This window comes from Manacus vitellinus, unplaced genomic scaffold (genome assembly GCF_001715985.3).
Source record: "Manacus vitellinus isolate BGI_N305 unplaced genomic scaffold, ASM171598v3 scaffold_8_pilon, whole genome shotgun sequence".
NCBI classification, from domain to species: domain Eukaryota; kingdom Metazoa; phylum Chordata; class Aves; order Passeriformes; family Pipridae; genus Manacus; species Manacus vitellinus.
Genome location: NW_021940864.1, coordinates 8,142,616 through 8,161,129, shown reverse-complemented (window position 1 = coordinate 8,161,129; position 18,514 = coordinate 8,142,616). Strand labels below are relative to the sequence as shown.

Below are 18,514 nucleotides of genomic sequence, written 5' to 3'. Positions count from 1 at the left end.
GGGTGGGTCTGTTTCACACGGCACAAGGCTGGTTACAGCTATATCACCACTTCAGGCCATGGGCACATGTTATAGCTGTCACAGCTCTTCTCATACACATCAGTTCAAACAGGCCTCAAGGGGCTGTATACCATGCTCAGGATAACCAAGCACAGCACGTTTCAGCCAGGCCTCTAACACCCCTCCAAAACACCTCCCTAACCCCAGCATGCTACTTTCTACAAGAGCTGAAGGGAATGGTATAGGAACTGCCTACATCTGCTTTACACCCAGTGGCTAATTCCCTCACATCAAGGGAACCCTTGGCTAGGAATATGCACTCAGCCAGCACCCCAGGGTACTGTTTTCTGCAAGTGTTCCCTTCCCTGCCAATTCATTTTAAATCTGAGCTAACGTTCATAGAAATACTTTATGGCGTTCTCCCAGCTCCACAAAGTCACGAGATGCTGAGCTTTTACAAAGTACTTTTTTTTGCATTAAAAATCCTCAGGTTTAGGTTACCTAAAATTAGGAAAATTTTATTAATATGGGAATGTCTTTCAGCCTTACATTTTATGAAATTCAATCCTCTCATTTAAAAAATATAGGTCCATACAAAATGAAAACGGTAGGTATCATGGCTATAGTCAGCTTCCCATTAATGAAGTTAATTATACTTCAAACTAAGTTGAACTTATCCAAAACTTTTATTTCAGAAAGTGATTTATTTGCAAAAATGAAATTACTTGATTTTTAGCAATAGTTAGCTTGCATAAGGCTTTTTTCACATGAGAACTTGGTAGTTTTCAACACCATTTTTTTGCTGCCAATTTACAGAGCAGTATTTTAATTTTGCAGATATGGATGCCTGGTGAAACGTGTCTATCAAGGCCAGATAAAACTAGAGTGCTTTAGCCCGTCTTGATAGTCATGCTAATCAAAACAAAATAAACATGGAATAATTGCTTCCATAAGAACAATATCTATGTAAGGACACAAAAGGTTTACAAGCCAGAATAATTTGTTGCAAAGAGAAAAGACAGAACTTATTTACCAGTTAACAAGATACCAGCTTGAAAACCACAATATAAGCACTCACAATACTATTCTGCAATAAACTCTTTCAAATTTCAGACCAAGATAAACGGACACAATTATCTATAAATCTGAGCTCAGATGATCAGCATCAGTGCCTTGGGCAACATGAGTCTATCAGCATTTTAAGAAAGAAAACATGAAATAAGATGGAGGGTTTTGTTTGGACTTTTTTTTTTTTTTAGGCTTCACACAAAATTGTACAGACGAATTTTTCCTCCTTAAACTGCACTTTCAAACATACACATGCATGCTGAGCTTTATTGCCATTTCCAGATTCAGTCAATACTTTCCAAATTTAGACAGGAATATTTATTGCCCTTCCACTGATGGAAATTTGAAGGCTATTATCATAATTACTAAGCCTGGAGATTTGTTCAAAAAGTTATTGCATATGAGTTTCACCACTCAAAATACATCTCTCCATTTTAAATTATCTTTTGTGTTGACACATCAATGACCTAAATACAACAGTTTTTTATTTAATTTTAATTCAAAGCCCTCTAAACATCTGATGCCCTATTTGCAAGAGCCTAAGTATACGTATATGTGGTGGTTACATCGCATTTTTTTTCTGCATCACATTTTTTACAGCCTGTTACTGTCATTTGGTGTTTGACTGTTATCATCATAAAAGATACAGGCTTTTCTACTTTGTTATTTGTAGCATTATCTCATGTTTTACAACATCTTTGCACAACATGCCCGCACATGAAATATAACTAGTGAAAAGTTCTCAGTGGTATTAATGCATAAAAAAGAATGTGGTTCCATCTCTACTGTCTTTACCCAGCCAAAAGCTGATGAACAGCCAATTTTCCTTTATCACATTAGCACAGCCATGAGGGAAACACATTTGTTCTAGTCAGCTACACTAAAGATACTATTACCAATCTAACATATACATGTTTTATATCAGCAGTATTCTCAGAGTATGAGGGAGCCAACAATATATTAACACTAGCATGACAGTTTATTTAAGAAAAGAAAATTGTCTCTGTAGAGGGACAGAAGTTAGAAATGTATGGCTAAAGCTCAGTGTCACTGGTCTAATAAAGGTAATAATTCTTAAGCTTTCTTTATAGCAGGTAACACTCCTGTGGCAGCTCTGTCATATCATTCAAATAAAAATGTTGCCTTTTACAAGTTTAAGAGTACCTTTATTTTTAGTCAGATATGAAGCATGTTTCCGCTTTCCTGTTTCCACTGTAAAACATTTGTAAGGGGAATTCAGAAATGGGTGCACTCACCCCCATCAGCTTCTTGCAAACTTACTGTCTCAGACACAGCTTTATAGGACCCAATTCTGCCTCCCCCCATAGTAAGCAGAGTGCTTACCTCCATGCATCCCCTACTAAAATCAGTGGGTCTATTTATGACTTAACAGCAACAGAATTGAGCCCTAAGTGACCAGGTATTTTTACTTGTTGAAAATAGGTGACTAATGACAATTTTAAATCTCCCTCCCCCCCTCCCCCACCACCAATCTCTTCGTATTAAATAGGATTTAGAATAGTTGGGTTTAATATAGCACATCCCCAAGGTAGCCCTAAGCACTTTACAATGCTGAATTGGATATCAGTAGTGCAGTGACTGTGTAAGGCAAAGGCAGCAGTCATTATGCATTTGGCAGTAGCTCAATGTAATGATCCCCCTGCTGGTTATTAAAGGGGGTATGAATATCTGACATGGGAGGAAAATGTAGGAGGGAAACCATGTGTGGTATAAAAAATCCCAGCGGCTCTCCACTGTGGGAGGAGAGGAAGTCTCAAAGTTTGGTGTCAGTTTAGACTAAGCTAAATAAGAAGAAAAGCTGGCACCAAATCGGCTGTTTAATGTAGTTATTTAAGGTCTCCTGACCGATAGCATTAAATTTCATACAATAGCACAGAACTAAGAGAACATTTTCCCTTCTGACTAGGACAACAAGATTATTCCCCTGTTGTCTTTACTAATAACGTTCAATAGGAATTTGTCCCAAGAGAGTAACAGGAGATGGGCAGGAAAGGTTGACTTCATGGTTGCGCAGAGCTCAGGACCAGAAGCCTGGGACATCAGCCCTCTAATCCCAGCTCTGAAACCGCCTTGCACTCTCCTACTTCCCCATCTGTCAGATACTTAGCAAATCACCTCATAAGGAGGTAGCAAGGATTAGTTACTAAGATACATTCACTCTGAAACTACATCAGCCCCTGCCAACATAGAACCTAATACCAAGCAATGGAAAATCTATTTGATGGTGAACTGAGGTGGTGAAAGATGTTTGCACTCTTACCTCTAATAGCATTCTTGTTATGATGCAGAAGGGTTTCAAAGAGGAGAGGTGCTGGGCCAAAGAGCTGAGAGGCAAGTTCCTTTAACGCATCCTGAACTAAGCTCTTACGGTTCTTTGGCACAAGCAAACTGTGCATCAGAGACAGCAATACCAAACCAAATCACTTCCTACATAGGAAAACTTCCTTGCCCTGTGGGTCACTCACAGTAGTGCAGAATCACAAAGCCACAGAATGGGTAAGGTTGGAAGGGACCACAATGGATCATCTGATCCAACTTCCCTGTTCAAGTAGGGTCACCCCAGAGCACATTGCACAGGATTGTGTTTATGCTATTGTTAATAAAACAAGATAGGTATAGAAAACACATTACAACTTTATTTTCTCACCCAAAGACCTCTGCTATTCAGACCCTACCCATGAAAACATAACAATGAAATTTAACATGAATTTTTCCACTTGGTTTGGATCAGGCAGAGCTTTCATGTGAACAAAAGCCAATATTTTCAGGTATTAACTGCTAACAGAACTGCTAACTTCCACTGTATTGCAGCAATCTGTGTGGCAAAAAAGAAGCAACACAACTGAATACTCCACTTCAGAGCAGTTGCACTGGCTAAGGGAATATGGCAAAAAGCAGGAGCAGCTTGCCATATAAGAGCATGGCAAGCCTGTATGTTAATGTGCCTGAACACTTTTTGAATCTCAAACCACCAGCAGCTCAGAGACTTCACCAGTCAGCCATGGTTTCTATATATTAGTAGCCTGATTTTGCACAGCTGCTCCTTGAATGAAGAATACAATGGTTTTTTTCTTTCGCTTTTTTTTATAAGCCTTGTACTGTACTGATATCTATAAGTATAATGTATATTGGTATAATCAATGTATAAATAAATAGTATGAGTTAAAAATAAAGAGTATAACAGGTATCATAAAAATAAGTAGTATCACAAAAAAAATTAGCAATATGCTTAAAAAAAACCCCAAGCTGAATATTCCTCATCATTAACACAGAGGCAGAACAGATTTTGATATCAAACAAAAAACACAGTTATATTGACTCCACTTTCTTTAACTACAATGACCTTTTCCAAGCCAAAGCCAATTTGAGGGAATTCTGAGACCACAACCTACAAAGTTTTGTCTTTCATGTAATAACAAACACATTTATTACACTGCAATGTACATGTGTGATATCTGGCCCACTTAAGCAACATACATTTTTTCTTCACACACATTAATCACCACACATTTTTTCTTCACACACATTAATCATTCTGTCATCAAAATGTCCTGATACATATATATAAAAGGCAACTGAGACAATTTTAGTCTCTTCCATGTGGAATTGAATTGCACCACTTAAGCAAAAATAAATGAAGTTAAGTAAATCTTTCTTCAGTGGACACTATGATCTTTTGGCATTAGTAAGATTTTTCTATTAAAAGTCAGTTCTAATATTAAAACTACCCATATACCTTGTGGAAAATGATTTCTAATAAATAAGATAGGAAGAAGAGACATAGAAAAGAGTCCTTTACGTTCTATTAAAAAAAATCCTAAAGAATACCTAAATATATTATAGCAGAGCGCAAGATCACTATCCAGAGATCAAAGCTTCACTGCACTAAATGACACACAGATGCAAGAGTCTCTTCCCAAAATATTTTACAATTTGTAATTATTATATGCTCCAAAGACATAGCTGTTTTTCAGTTAGTACAATCTTTCCCGATAGGTTATCTTTCCTATCCCAATATTTAATGTCATGGGAAAGATTTATTAAAATATTACAGATAAATTAAAGGGAGTTATTTCAAGACAACATTAATCTCTTCTACTGGTTGAACATACATTCTTTTTACTCTTATTCATCATAGCTCCTAGTAACCATAAAATACAATTTAATCTTAAAGTTTCTTCTCATCATCTATTGTATAACTAGATCACACTGTCTGGCAAGACAGATTAATAAACCAGAAGAATTTCTTCCCAGATGCGTAGGCCGTAAATGAGGAGCTCCACAACAAAGAGAACTCTGGCACCAAAAATAAAAGAAAAAAAAATCTTTTCTAGTCATTTAAGTCAAATGATACTAATCCTGGCCTACCGAGTTATCCAGCCAACTTAGTGATGCCAAGTACTTGGACTGTAACTTCAGCTCTTATGGCTATTTAGACCATCATACAAAGTCTCAAAGGGCAGGGGCAGGACTGATCAACATACATAAAACAAGGACGAGGACCCAAAATGCATCTTCCAATACTAGGAAATTAATGCATTCCACTACATGTAATAGACACCACTGTTTTCATAAAGGATGAAAAAGAAGCAGTTCAGGGATCTGTGATACATACCAGACAGTAAACGAGATTATTCCAAAACTCAGGTATCTGCATATTAAAATTTAAAAAAAAGCAGCTAATTTTTCATTTAAAAATGCAAATTTAGCTAGATGAAAATGCAAGTTAAATTTAAAAATTTAATGCAAACCAAAACACAAGGCCTGTTTCTCAAATATGAGGTAAAAAAGCAAGTTCTCCTTGAAACAAGAGAACAAAAAATAAAACATAAGAAGACTCAAGTCTGGTTTTGTTTTTCCTTTAAATAAGCTCTATTTGCACAGCAAGTAGTTTCTCAGAAATAGAAATAACTATTATAAAGATGATACATCATTTGAAGAATTTTAAAGTGCTTTATGAGAAGCAATTAGGCAGCTATATAATTTACCTGTAAGGCATAAAAAAAAAAAAGGAAAAAAAAGTGCTTTTTATTTTCCAGCAGAATTGATCCCTCCCTTTACTTGTCTTAAAAACTAAAGTGACTCCAAAAAAAAATAAAGTTACACAGGCTTTACAGAGATGGAAATTAAAGCAGAAGTTAGCATAAATGATTTGCTTAATCATTCAGAAATAACAAGGAGTCAGAGATTATGAGAAATCAGGAGAAGCTGCAACTCATCCAGCTCAAAAATTACTACACAACGTACCGTTACAATTGCTTACTGTCACCTAATTTGGTATGGTTCTTACAAAAGTTGCCAGCTAAACATAGCTTGCTATCTGTTAAAATAACCAAGATTCAGAAAACCTTTTTTTTCCTTCTTAAACATATTGCAGATTTGTTGCATCAGGAACTTTCTCAATGAGTTCATTCTGCAGGAACAGACAGTGTATTAACACATTTTCTCCCAAGGTGAGAAAACAGATTAAGGTTATGACCAAAATGACAGGCCTGTGGCTTCCTTGAATACTTTAATAGAGTCAACAAATCAACAGTGGTCACTGATGACAACAGAGGAAGGAAGACAATAGATGGAAGGAGCAGAATTAGTGATGCTGTTATAATGGTCTAATCAGAAACTTGAGCATAAAAATTTTTTTCACCTTCAACCTGTCTAAATATGCTCTTTTTGCCTGTTCATATAAAGATATATGGCATATTCTACCACTGGGGGACATTTGGGTTCACATCTTTACAAAAGCAGGTGTGAAACAGAAGCATAATGGTTAATAGAAGAGTAAAGGGGTTTTGCATATCAAAGCGATGAGACACACACAGGTATGTATTTCAGTATTTTCTTGAATAATTGCAAATCTTGCTGAACCTGCAGTTAAAAAGGCTTCCACACAGCTTTAATACTTCATAAATGAATTTCTGTAAAGAGGAAAGGTCAGTGATACAGACTTCAGCAACAGAATTTGGGGGGAAAAAAACAGGTTGAAACCATTAGCATGAATCCAACCTTACATTCAGCTGTAATATAAGCAGAGCTAGCGACCAAAAATCACAGTGCTGCATTTTACATATCTTTTAAAATCTGACCATCTATGTGCCCCTAAATTGATGAATCATAAATGGCAGACAACTTTCTGCCACAATTCAACACCTTCCTTCTCCGAATAAATTGCAGAATTTACACACCTTGAACATACATCACAAAGGCTCCTTCTCCATCACCCATTTCTGCCTTATTCTTATTTTGCATTAGTCTACTAATATTTATTTCTTCTTTTTAATCTACAAAATTTACGTTTAGCTTAAAAAAAACCCCAAACCTACAAAACAATAATAACAAAAACCCAAACAACAAGAAAAACATAGTGAATACAGGTGGGAGCAGATTCTATGTGCCCAAGGACTATTTTTCTCAAACATTAATATAAACAGTTTATCCTGGGAAGGGGAAGGGCAGGCTGAGTTCTTCTCTCTCATGACCAGGACCAGAAGAAATAACATGAAGCTGTGTCAGGGGAGGTTTAGGTTAGACATTGGGAAAAGGTTCATCATCCAGAGGGTGCCTGAGCACTAGAACAGGCTCCACAGGGAAGTGGTCACAGCACTAAGTCTACCAACCTTCAAGAAGCATTTGGACAACATTCTCAGGCACATGATGTGATTCTTGGGGCTGTCCTGTGCAGGGCCAGGAGCTGGACTCGATGATCCTTGTAGGTGTTTTTCAACTCAGGATATTCTATCATTCTATGATCCCCAAACTCCTCTGCTCCTCCCAAGCCTTCAGACAATCTGTCTGTCAGCCATCTTATGATTGCTTTAGAAAATAAAGAGGTGTGGTAGTTCCCACAGTTCAATCTGTGCAGACGAGCCAGGATTCCATGTCACAATCAGCCACCTCGTACTCCACCTATTACTCACTGGCACTAGTACACAGCCTGCTCCTATAGTCTTATATTGATTATCTCTCCTTACAACGTACCACATGCAGCCTAACTCAAATTTAAAACCTTAGCTGAATGGATAATTCAAGAATAAGGACTATCACGGTGATGACATTATTGCTAGAGATGTTTGGGCAGATGTCTTACATACTTCAAATTCTCCTGTGGCCTTTTTTTTATATTTTTTTCCTCCTCTCAGAGGCAAAGCTTACAACCCTAAAATAAAAGGAGTTCACTTTTAGTCTTCTGCACTTTGCATTTTAATTTTTTTACTTGGAATGAAAATTGAGACAACACAGAGGGAACTTGGCAGATCTAAAACTTGGCAAGAGATAATGAATTTATGTAGCAAACATATGAGAACAAGGATATGTCAGGAGGAATTTGTCTAGGAACTTGTTCTCAAACAGACCAAAAAAAGATGCTAATAACCATGTTAATAGGGACAGGGGAGTTGTGGGAGGGAGGGCTGTGGAAATTAAAGAAAAATATCCAGGAGGACAAGGCAGCTCAGATAATTTATCTGCATAACACTTGACAGACAAATGGTACCTTCTGCACCAGCAAAAAAACTGCCTGACAAATTTGCCAGTGAGCTTGGTGCTGCTTCAGCTAGAACCCTGTCACAATTTCAAATCTTCAATCCTGTTTTTAGATAATTTGCCAATATATAATAGCAAATGCAAAAGCTACATACATAATAAAATCTATTCTACCTGCTATTATTAAATGACTTGATTCCCTTTTCTGAATTCCGCTGTTTCCATATTCAAATCCTATACTACCTTCACGTGGCAAAAAATGAAGTTTTCAAGCTGTAAGAACTCTGCACCTCCAAGGAAACCCAAACCTACTACCCACCGTTCTGTATTTCAAGCCTTTGAAGCAACTTAGCTGCAAGATTGAAGGACAAGAGCCAAAGATGATAAGAGGCAAACTGCAACCCTGGCTTCTGTGTGATGCTTTTCACGCACCTTTGGTTCTCAGGACAAAGAGCATTTTACAGGAAGAAAACAAATAGGGCTTGGGGCTTTTCATTGCCACCACTGACATAAGTAACAGCACAGAGACTTTATTATGATGATTTTCAAAACGGAAGTGCTTAAGTTAGCATCTATGGTTAGGGGAGATTCCTTACAACCATTCTGTCATTTTTAGAAAGAAGACCTGCCAACATAGTTCTAGGCTGAGATTCATTATTCAACTGTTGCCAAAACTATAAAGTCAACTCTGTTCACTCACCAGAACATGCCAATATGCAACTGCAACTGTTTTAATTTGCTAAGTATTTTATTTTTTGTTTTTCCATATCAAAATTCAAGGATGCTGCAATGCTATTCTTCACTGAGAGAAGGAAGTAAAAACTCCCAGATCTCCCTTTCAGAACCTCCCTAAGCTCTATAAAAAAATCACCTTTAGCCTTTAACAATAGAAACTGAAGTTGTGAGTGGAAACAGTATACAGATGAGCTATTTGGCATTAAGTCATTGAATTTTTCTTCAAAATCAGGATGCTGCTTTAAGCTGACCAGGAGCCCACACAGGAAAATGGTTTGAAATAATTCGAAAGTTTAATTCTTCGGTATGCTCCAAATGAAGTTGTAATATATGTAAGTTCACCAAAACCAGGATCAACTAACCAAATCAGTGAATGAAACTGTATATTAACCCAGACTATTTTAGAGCCATTATGAGAAATTATGTGGACAGATACCTTTCTTTACAAAATTTATAGGGGATACTAACACACATCAGTATTTTATGACACTGTGCACAATCTTGTTGCAGAATCCAGAGGATTTTAACTTTCACTAACATAATAGGGTAAGAACACCTGTGCTGACTATATTTTCCCTGCAGGCCAGAAAACTGGTAGAATACCAGAAAAACATTCCAAAAGGAAAAACACTTTTTCATCTTTGCTTATATCCTCTACTTCTTTCTTTCTTTCTTATACTCTTGTTGTTAGACTTTGACAGACACTTTTCCAGCAGCTCCTGATAAAAAAAAAAAAAATCTTGATTAGATAGCTTTTGAAATTAAAACTGCCTAAATGGGAAAAACCCACCATTTTTTTAAAATCTGGAATTGACTTATCACAACATTCTGTCCAGAGATAACAAGTGGAGTGACTAGTACTTCAGCTGTGAATTTATTTAAATGTAGACATACACATGCAGTATTAGGAAGGCAAAAACAGGATATGAAATAAACATAAGGCATCAGCTCTAAGCTCACTGTCAAGAATATACCAAGGCTTCTAACCACAGAGTTCAGCTGAAGGTAACTATCTGTCAAATGTAATCTGTGCAAGTGAATATGCTTAAGCTGGTGCTATGAATCAACCAAAATTGCTTTGGTCTTATTGACATTCAATTGCAAGAAGTTGCAGCTCATCCAGTCCAATAGACATCTGACAACACCAAGAGTGCTTCAGTGACAGAAAGCTTTAAATATAGATGCAACTATCATCACAATATACATGGAACTAAACTTTATCATCCCTCATACCATGTTCAGAAACAGGTCATCAACTGGATGCCATAAGACTGCATGGTCATCCTCTCTGCCTGTTGCCAATTTCTGCAGTTAACAAATCACTGCAATTTAAAAAAAAAAAAAGGAGAGAATACAGACAGACTGACAGAAAAAGATCACTCAATCTTCCATTGGTGTCCCATTAAATCTCTCTCCAAAATCCACTTTTGCCATTATCATCTTTGTTCACTGTTTAAACATAAAATGCCAGATCAAAATTTGTTCAAACTGCTTGCATTAGTTAAGGGCCAGATCTTCAGCTCCTATAAACTGCTTTCAACTTCAGCGATGTCATTTTACACTTGCCCAAATTCAGACCTCAAATATGTTAAAGTTACTTTTCTTCTCACATCTGTTCTTTACACCTTGAAACAAGATGTCTGATAACATGTTCATGTGGGAAGTTGGACAATAAAGCAACTTGCATACTGGGTCCCAAAAGAAGACACAATTTGTGTCCTAACTTTGCACAAAAGAAAGGAATACCACCTGCAACCATGTGTGTGCCTGTTTCACTCTTGTCTCTCAGAGAACTGCCATTTCAGTGGCAGATGTTCCATCACAGCCCAGTGTTTTTTTCTAAAAATTTTCATATATCCACACCATGTACACGAGTTGTTACTTACCCCCCCGCTTGCCTTCCCTAACTTTAGCTCCTCCTTGTCTTAACAGTAAATTGAAATCATCCCAGATTCACAAACAAAGGCAGTTGGGGAAGAAGAAATACATCTACTACATACAGCTTGCAACCATGTTTAAGGGGATGCACAGTGTAAGTGACTTGGGGGGGAAGAGGGGAAAAAGATTCATGTCCGTGTTATTATAAGCACTCTGAACAGTTATGCCCACACTCTGAGAAATCCAGTGTGAAAAAAACAGGAGACTTGAGGAAGAAACCTCAACAGGGGACCACAGTGACAGAACTGTCTTAAAACAGAAGGGCTGGAGAGGATAAAGGGACAGTAGAAGAAATGGTAAAGAACAGCGAAGGGGAAGGAAAAAGCATAAGGTCGGGAGGGGCAAGTTGTGTCTTTGCCTTTCCTTCTTTTGCCTCAGGCCCATATCGGCCTTTCCTTTTCTTGACTTAACTGGGATGAATTTTAATTGCAGCCTCTCTCCGTGTTTTATACACTATGTACTCTCTACTTGTGTGGAGTGGATTTCCCATTCATCACAGGATTGCAGACAAAAACCCCAGGAGCATTTTGCTTTCCTTCAAAGTTAGCTTTGCTAAAATCAATAACTTTAGGGCTGCTTTCTCCATCCAGCTCATACCCCCACCCCACAAACATTTCAAATTTCATGATTTTTGATCATTTGATTTTGCGTCTTATCTCCATATACAGATTTATATTTGCAATCTTTCCATAGCAGCTACAATACTATATATTGTTTCATTAACATATAAAGGCAACAACCTTACAGCAACAGTGGAAACATGCTCTCATTTGTAGTTTGACACAGTCAATATGATAACTGATCTCTAACAATGTCTCCCTTCTTTCTCCTCCTCAATAATCCAGCATTCTTCAAATCAAAGTTCTGGTTTTCTTAGGGACTGTTATGTCTTAAATATTTTTATTGCTTGGGCTTTTATTTTCTGATCACCTGCAAGTCTAGTGCAACAGCCAAGAATCACAATTACATTAAACTTGCATGCAAACCACTGAACTTAGTTTAAAGAAATACGCGGGGAGGGGGGCGGAAAGGAGGGGGTGAGAGTAGGAGCGTTTCCTACTGCAGATTGCAGATGGAGTATCATCCCTCAGCAATATTGTTACATCTCTTCCAGCTTTATATTAACTCTCCCTTCCCTGAAACTGTGTATCTTGGCATTTTAAATCCCCCTTCATTTTCCTGGTTGTCTCTCTTATTCCAATAATATCTTTCTTATCCTTGAAAACATGTCACTCCAATTCAGCAGTCTTATTACATATGCTCCTAGCATTTGTATAAAAGATATTTAGCTTTTCTCTTTGCCTTCCTTTACTTTTCTTTTTCACTATCTCCTACAATGTTAATCCCTTCTCAGCAGGAAATGGTTTTCCTTCAATCCAAGTCTTTCTTTTTGTGAATATATTCACTAGTTCAGCTTGAATTCCCTGAAGAACAACATAATTTTTTTTTATTTTTTTTAAGGGGAGGTGGGAGAGGGGATGGAACATGGAACCCCAGAGTGCTCCTTGAAGCAATTAACTCTGTTCAAGATCAAGCTATATATTAATATAAATTTGAGCCCAAACAGCCAAATTGGAAAGCAACTGGAATGCAGACCAATCTATAAGACAGTTTACAGGCTTAAGAAAAACTAATAGCCATTTCAAAAACAAAGTGTTTAAGATGCAAAAATGCAAGTACCAAAATAAGAAACATGTCAATTTTTTGGATGGGGTAATCTTAGTACTCTGTTAAAAATTGAGTAATATAACCCAAACTCAGTTATCTGATAAACCAGGCTGAAGACAAAGAAAGATCAATGTGAAAAGAGACAGCTTTTGAAATGGTCTGTATTTTTAGGAATTAGTATTTTAAAAAGCAAACATTTTAAAACAAACAGTTCAATCACAGATTAGTGACCTTTTTGTTACAGATTATGCATTACAATTTTAGACTGGCAATTTTCATTTAATCTTTTGTTGGCCAGTACTTCAAAAGTATTTCAGTAGTATGAAGCAGTATTAAAATTGTTAACTACAGCTTTCCACTTTCTATCCAACCAGCACTGTACCAATGAATAATATTCTCTACTGCCAGTGTCAGTAGAGCTGTATCACTCTATTAGGGATGCCTCAGGACAGAATAAATATATCTGGGCAGGGGAGTGGCAGAGAGAAGCCAAGAGCTCAAAATTGCAAAACCAGATTCTGTTAAAAACCAAAATAATTAACAAATAAGCTTTACTACGACTATTTTAATCATTGATCAATCTCTGTCCTTTTTACATGGAAAGGTTTAACAAGTGACTTCTGTGCTGTAAATGAGTTCCAAATAAAAAAACTTCAGAGCATCCTAGCCATCAGATCTGAAAATACACGGAGAACAATTGCTTTCCTGCTGCATAACGACTCTATTTTCCCCAAGTCACAGAACAAATCAGACCCAACATCCAATGATCACTATAGTAACATGAAAGGAGACAAGTATTAAGGATTCAACAAGCTGCTTCTTAGTAACTAAAACAGTTACGTAGACTTGCCAAAATTAATTGAAACAAAAGGTCTGAAAGTACATTTTAGATAATCTCATAACAATGCACATTTTCTCTCTGCTCCCTCTATTTAAAATACAGCACAACCACTGATTCAGAATTTTCACAAACTACTTGTAATCACGTAAATTACAGATGAGATGTAGATGTCAAATGAAATATCCCTTCTGAATAAAGTCTCTGTGCTTCACTAGTCAAAGAATAAGCAGATATCCACACAAACGAAGGGGGAAGTTGTTACTAATATACAATTATTAGCCCTGTATTACAATATCAGCTGCATATTAAATTCTAGTCTTTTGAATTGATTATATCTGAAGAGTTTTGCACCATTCTGCACCACTCAGTACTGGGACTTGTAAGTCATTCCCAAATATAACACAAGGGTACATTCGTTCCACAACAACTGAAACAGCTCTGCTGGGACTGAAAGGTTGAAAATCTATCCCTCTGTCTTTTTTGGCTGATGATTTGCATAAGAAGAAAGCAATTATTCTTGCCCTTTGAATGCCTTGCCACAAAAGTTCATGTATCCAGTTAAGGGATTTTTGCAAATAAAGTCTCATCTTTTCTTTCAAGGCTTAGCCTCTTTTCATGGTCAAGGAGCCACAAAACTCTGCCTTTGATTCCTCTCATATTCCTCCCCACAACCTTACTTCAGGCCCTTCCCTCCTCCTCTGTGCCCTGCTTTCTTCCCTCCATCACAAAGTCCTTTAGAAATGGTCATTCAAGTATTCCTTTGTAATGTAACTCTCCAACTATCTTTTTGATGACAATTCACTGTAAGCTTCAATTTTCAGTTTTTGAATAAGTGCTTTTCTCCAGAGCATTCTTACTAAGAATCTTACCATCCAAGCTTTGCCATAGATCCAAACTGTGCTGTTAATGGAACACAGACCAAAGCTGACTTTGGAGGACAGTGTTTTGGTAGCTTATTGTTGGAAAAAGCTAAAGGAAATAGTTTATGCAGGAGCTCCCTCAACCACATTTTGCTAGAGATGGGCCAGGAGAGGATCAAGGGAGGCTGGTCATAAAATTCATAATGGTGCCCTCTGCACTTTAGTGTACAGGCCTCAACCTAAGGTACAGAAAGGCCAAGAAGATTACTGAACAACAGCATAGACAAGGATGTCAACAAACACAATATAAGGAAAAGATAGAGGGCCTTCAAACATAATAAAATACACTCAGAAGTCCAGCAGAAGAGTGGCAATCCAACTTGCTACATGCATAATTATCTGACTTACAGAAAAGAGGTACATCCATATGGCACAAGTCAGTATTAACTTGAAGAAACAGAGTATCTACTATCAAGACTCAGGTAGGCCACCTAGAGAAGCTCAGAAAGATGACAGACTTTTTCTTTTACCAGTCCTGATTCCAAGAACCACATAAGTCCCATGGGACACTGCCATCAAGCTAGAAAGAGAGAGGCTCATATCTCCAAGTATTGACAATAAATTTTCAAGGGTAAGAATTCCAGTGGAAAAAACCAGAAGTTTGCAGTTCTGAAATCTCAGATTAGGAGAAATATTGATGGTCTATTCTGTGCTGCCACTGAATATCACTTGATGCTTTGCTTACAGGCGCAAGGACGATGAACCTCACAAGACATATAGGCCATCTACGATCACAGTCAATAGCAAGGATACACCTAAACACCACCAGAAATGAAAGAAGAGAGGTTCGGGAGGAAAATATTTTGGTTTTTACTCAGGAGGCAGAAGACAAAAGCCAGTGCCATTCTTTGAAATGCTGCCAGTACCATAAAGGGTCAGACAAGCAAGGTTGTATGATTCTGCACACAAACTGTGCATGGAAAAAAGGATTTAGGTCATTTCAGAATTGAGACACTTTTCTGGAAGAGACAGAATCAAAGAAGGGTCAGTTGCTCCTATACCCAAAAAGAGCCAGTTTCTTTGTATATCAAATTAGGAAAGAAACCAAAAGTTGAGGCTAAAAAATAAAGTATCTAAACCAGAAATGTCCTAACTAAGCATGCATGTAGAATGTAGATTGTGACAAAATATGCCTGTCTTTGAAATCTAAAGCCTAAGATGTTTGAACCTGAATGTCAGAAATTACATAGATCATACCACTGAAAAAGTATTGCTATGCCTTAAAGAAAGTTCAAATTTTCATAAAGTACACGAGTTTACTGTATTAAAACATACTACAGAAGTTGGTATTCCAGCACATTTTTTAAAATAAAAAGAGTGCCTTCAGATTCAATGGAAGATCAGAAAAGCAGTAGGAAAAAAAAGAAAAACAAAAAAAAACCCCAAAACCTATTTTCAATTAACCCTGCACAGAGCAAAGAACAACGTGGAAATTAAAATTACAGACGTGATGCATGACTAGGTCTTGGACCATTTCTTCTGAGAATCCATCAAATCAAGTCTGCACTGGGAGAACTGGTTGGAAAAGCACATGGATTAATATTGTACACTAGAAAAGTCAATGTGACTTTTGTGGAAAAAAAATCTAGATCCAATTTGAATTCTTTGAAGTAAAGATACATGTGAATAAGGAAGAACTGACCAATATAATACACTGGCTTTCTAGAAAGGTTTCAAACTTGAGAGAGATTAAATGGTCACATTTCACACTGACAGTAGTTTATCAATTCGAACAATCTCTGCTATTTAGCATTTTGTATAGGTTTGAAAACAGTGGCTAGTGAGGTGAAAAAGGATGGAGTGAATGCATCCGGACAGTAAAAGTCAAAGCTTACTTCAAAGTTACAAAGGATTTCAAAATTGTTAACGAACAGACAACAAAGCAGCAGACTAAATGTGTTAACCTGAAGGTAGTAGACAAGAGAAATATATTCTTAGCCATGTAAACATAATACTAAATTCTGAACTGTCGCTGCTCCAAGCAGTCTTGCAGTTACTGTAGAGAGTCATTCACTAATGAGTAAAGAGGAAACACATTCTTTATTGAGAAAGAAATGAAAAATAAAACCATAAAACTTTATTGTTTAGAAACTTACAGTGCAAAGTCCCTGGAACAATAAGTGGAGTTCTGACCCTTGCATCCCCATATAACCCCAAAAGTTTTGAAAAGATCAATAAGGATGAACAAACTGCAGAATGGCTTCAATCCAAGGAGAGATCTTGTTTATAAACAATTAAAACACGTGATCAAGTTCTATAATCAACGTATCAAACAGCATAGGAATCGTAAATAGAAAGAAATTAACAAAAGACTGACAAAAAGAAATCGTCAGACAGCAGATTTAAAATAAAGAACACTTTCATACAGCCATATTTCCATATGGGGAAGTCATTGCCACAAGACTGCAATGCCAAAATATAAATTATATATATGCCAATATATAAATTATAAGAAAAAGAACTAGACTATTAAACTAAAAACAGGTCAGTCAGTGGCTATTCAATACAGTCTAGCTTAAGAAACTTCAAAACCACTGATTGTCAGAAAATAGGTCAGCGATATATCTAAAAGAAAGCTGTGCCTGTGCATCTACTCTTCTTTCATACTTCAAGACAGACTATCTAGACAGACTGTCCAACCGACACAGCAGTCCTTAAATGGTGCAAAAATTACAGCATTATTGAGCTGAGGCACTGGAATGAGATACAGGGACAGGAGGAGTTCCTCCTCATCTTTCATCCCAGAACCTTCTACCTTCTAGCCAAGCTGACAAGTTGTTCAGTGCCAGGAAATATTCTTTTCTCCCATGAGAAGATGATACATGTGAAGTCTTATCACAAGGTGCCTCCTGTGGACTGCCACCACCACACATGGATTTTGCGTCATATGAGATCTACACATGTCATTAATGTCACCCTCCATTTGCTGCATGCACAGATGTTAACATGAGATGTGAGAGAGTTTACACACAAATAATGGAGGTTGCACAAAGGACAATCTGAAAGTTTCATCTTCCATTTCTTGATCAGACTTCTGACTTAAGTCTGTCTTTAACCTACAAAAACCTGAAATGTAGCAATTACTTAAAAAGAAGAAAATAAAATAAAACAAAAATCCAGGAAAAGCAGAAGCTGCTCTATTTGGTTGTGCTCATGAAGATTTTAGACTCATCAAAAAAAGTTTCAAGTATCTTGTGAAAACATTTAGCAACTAGCACATCACAAAGAGGGAAGGACAATGGTTCACAATATCTGTGATCCATCTTTACTAGCAAAGACTTCGAAACCAGTTGCCAGTTTTCTGTTCACATGCTGTATGTTGTGCCAAAAACTACCTGACGGAGGACCTTCTGCCCACCTTGCAAATGGTATATTCTAAATGGTGATACCGCACTGTAAAACCACAAGTTTGGTCTCTCCAAAAGGGAATCAAATTCAAGCATATCAGCAGGGCTCTTGAGTAACACAGGACTCCAGATAGACAGAAGGCAAACCTGTATCAACAAGAACCCTTTCCATAAGCAAAACTGATAAAGGAGATGTACCCTGTGAGTGTCATCCTAACGTTTTATACCAAGAGCTATACCAAGTACACAGAGACACTTCCAAACTCTCCAAGTTTCTCCCTACACAAATGTACAAGTGAAAGAGCATTCATCAGCTGCAGAAGTGTTCCTAAAGTTCTATAAAGCAATACATATCTGAACCCACTCAAAATACATAAATATGTATTTAAGAGATTAGTTCAGAAGCAAGGGCTATCTAATTAAAATATTGTTTATATACCTCCCAGTAGGACTTCATATTTCTAGCACTCTTAAAATAGTTGATTCTAATGATCAGC

The 18,514-nt window shown here is 37.1% G+C and overlaps 1 protein-coding gene across 1 annotated transcript in view; it reads right to left on the bottom strand.

The window, feature by feature from the left end:
• USH2A (usherin) overlaps positions 1–18,514 on the bottom strand; it is a 378,483-nt gene that overhangs the window by 346,483 nt on the left and 13,486 nt on the right. The window lies entirely within an intron of this gene.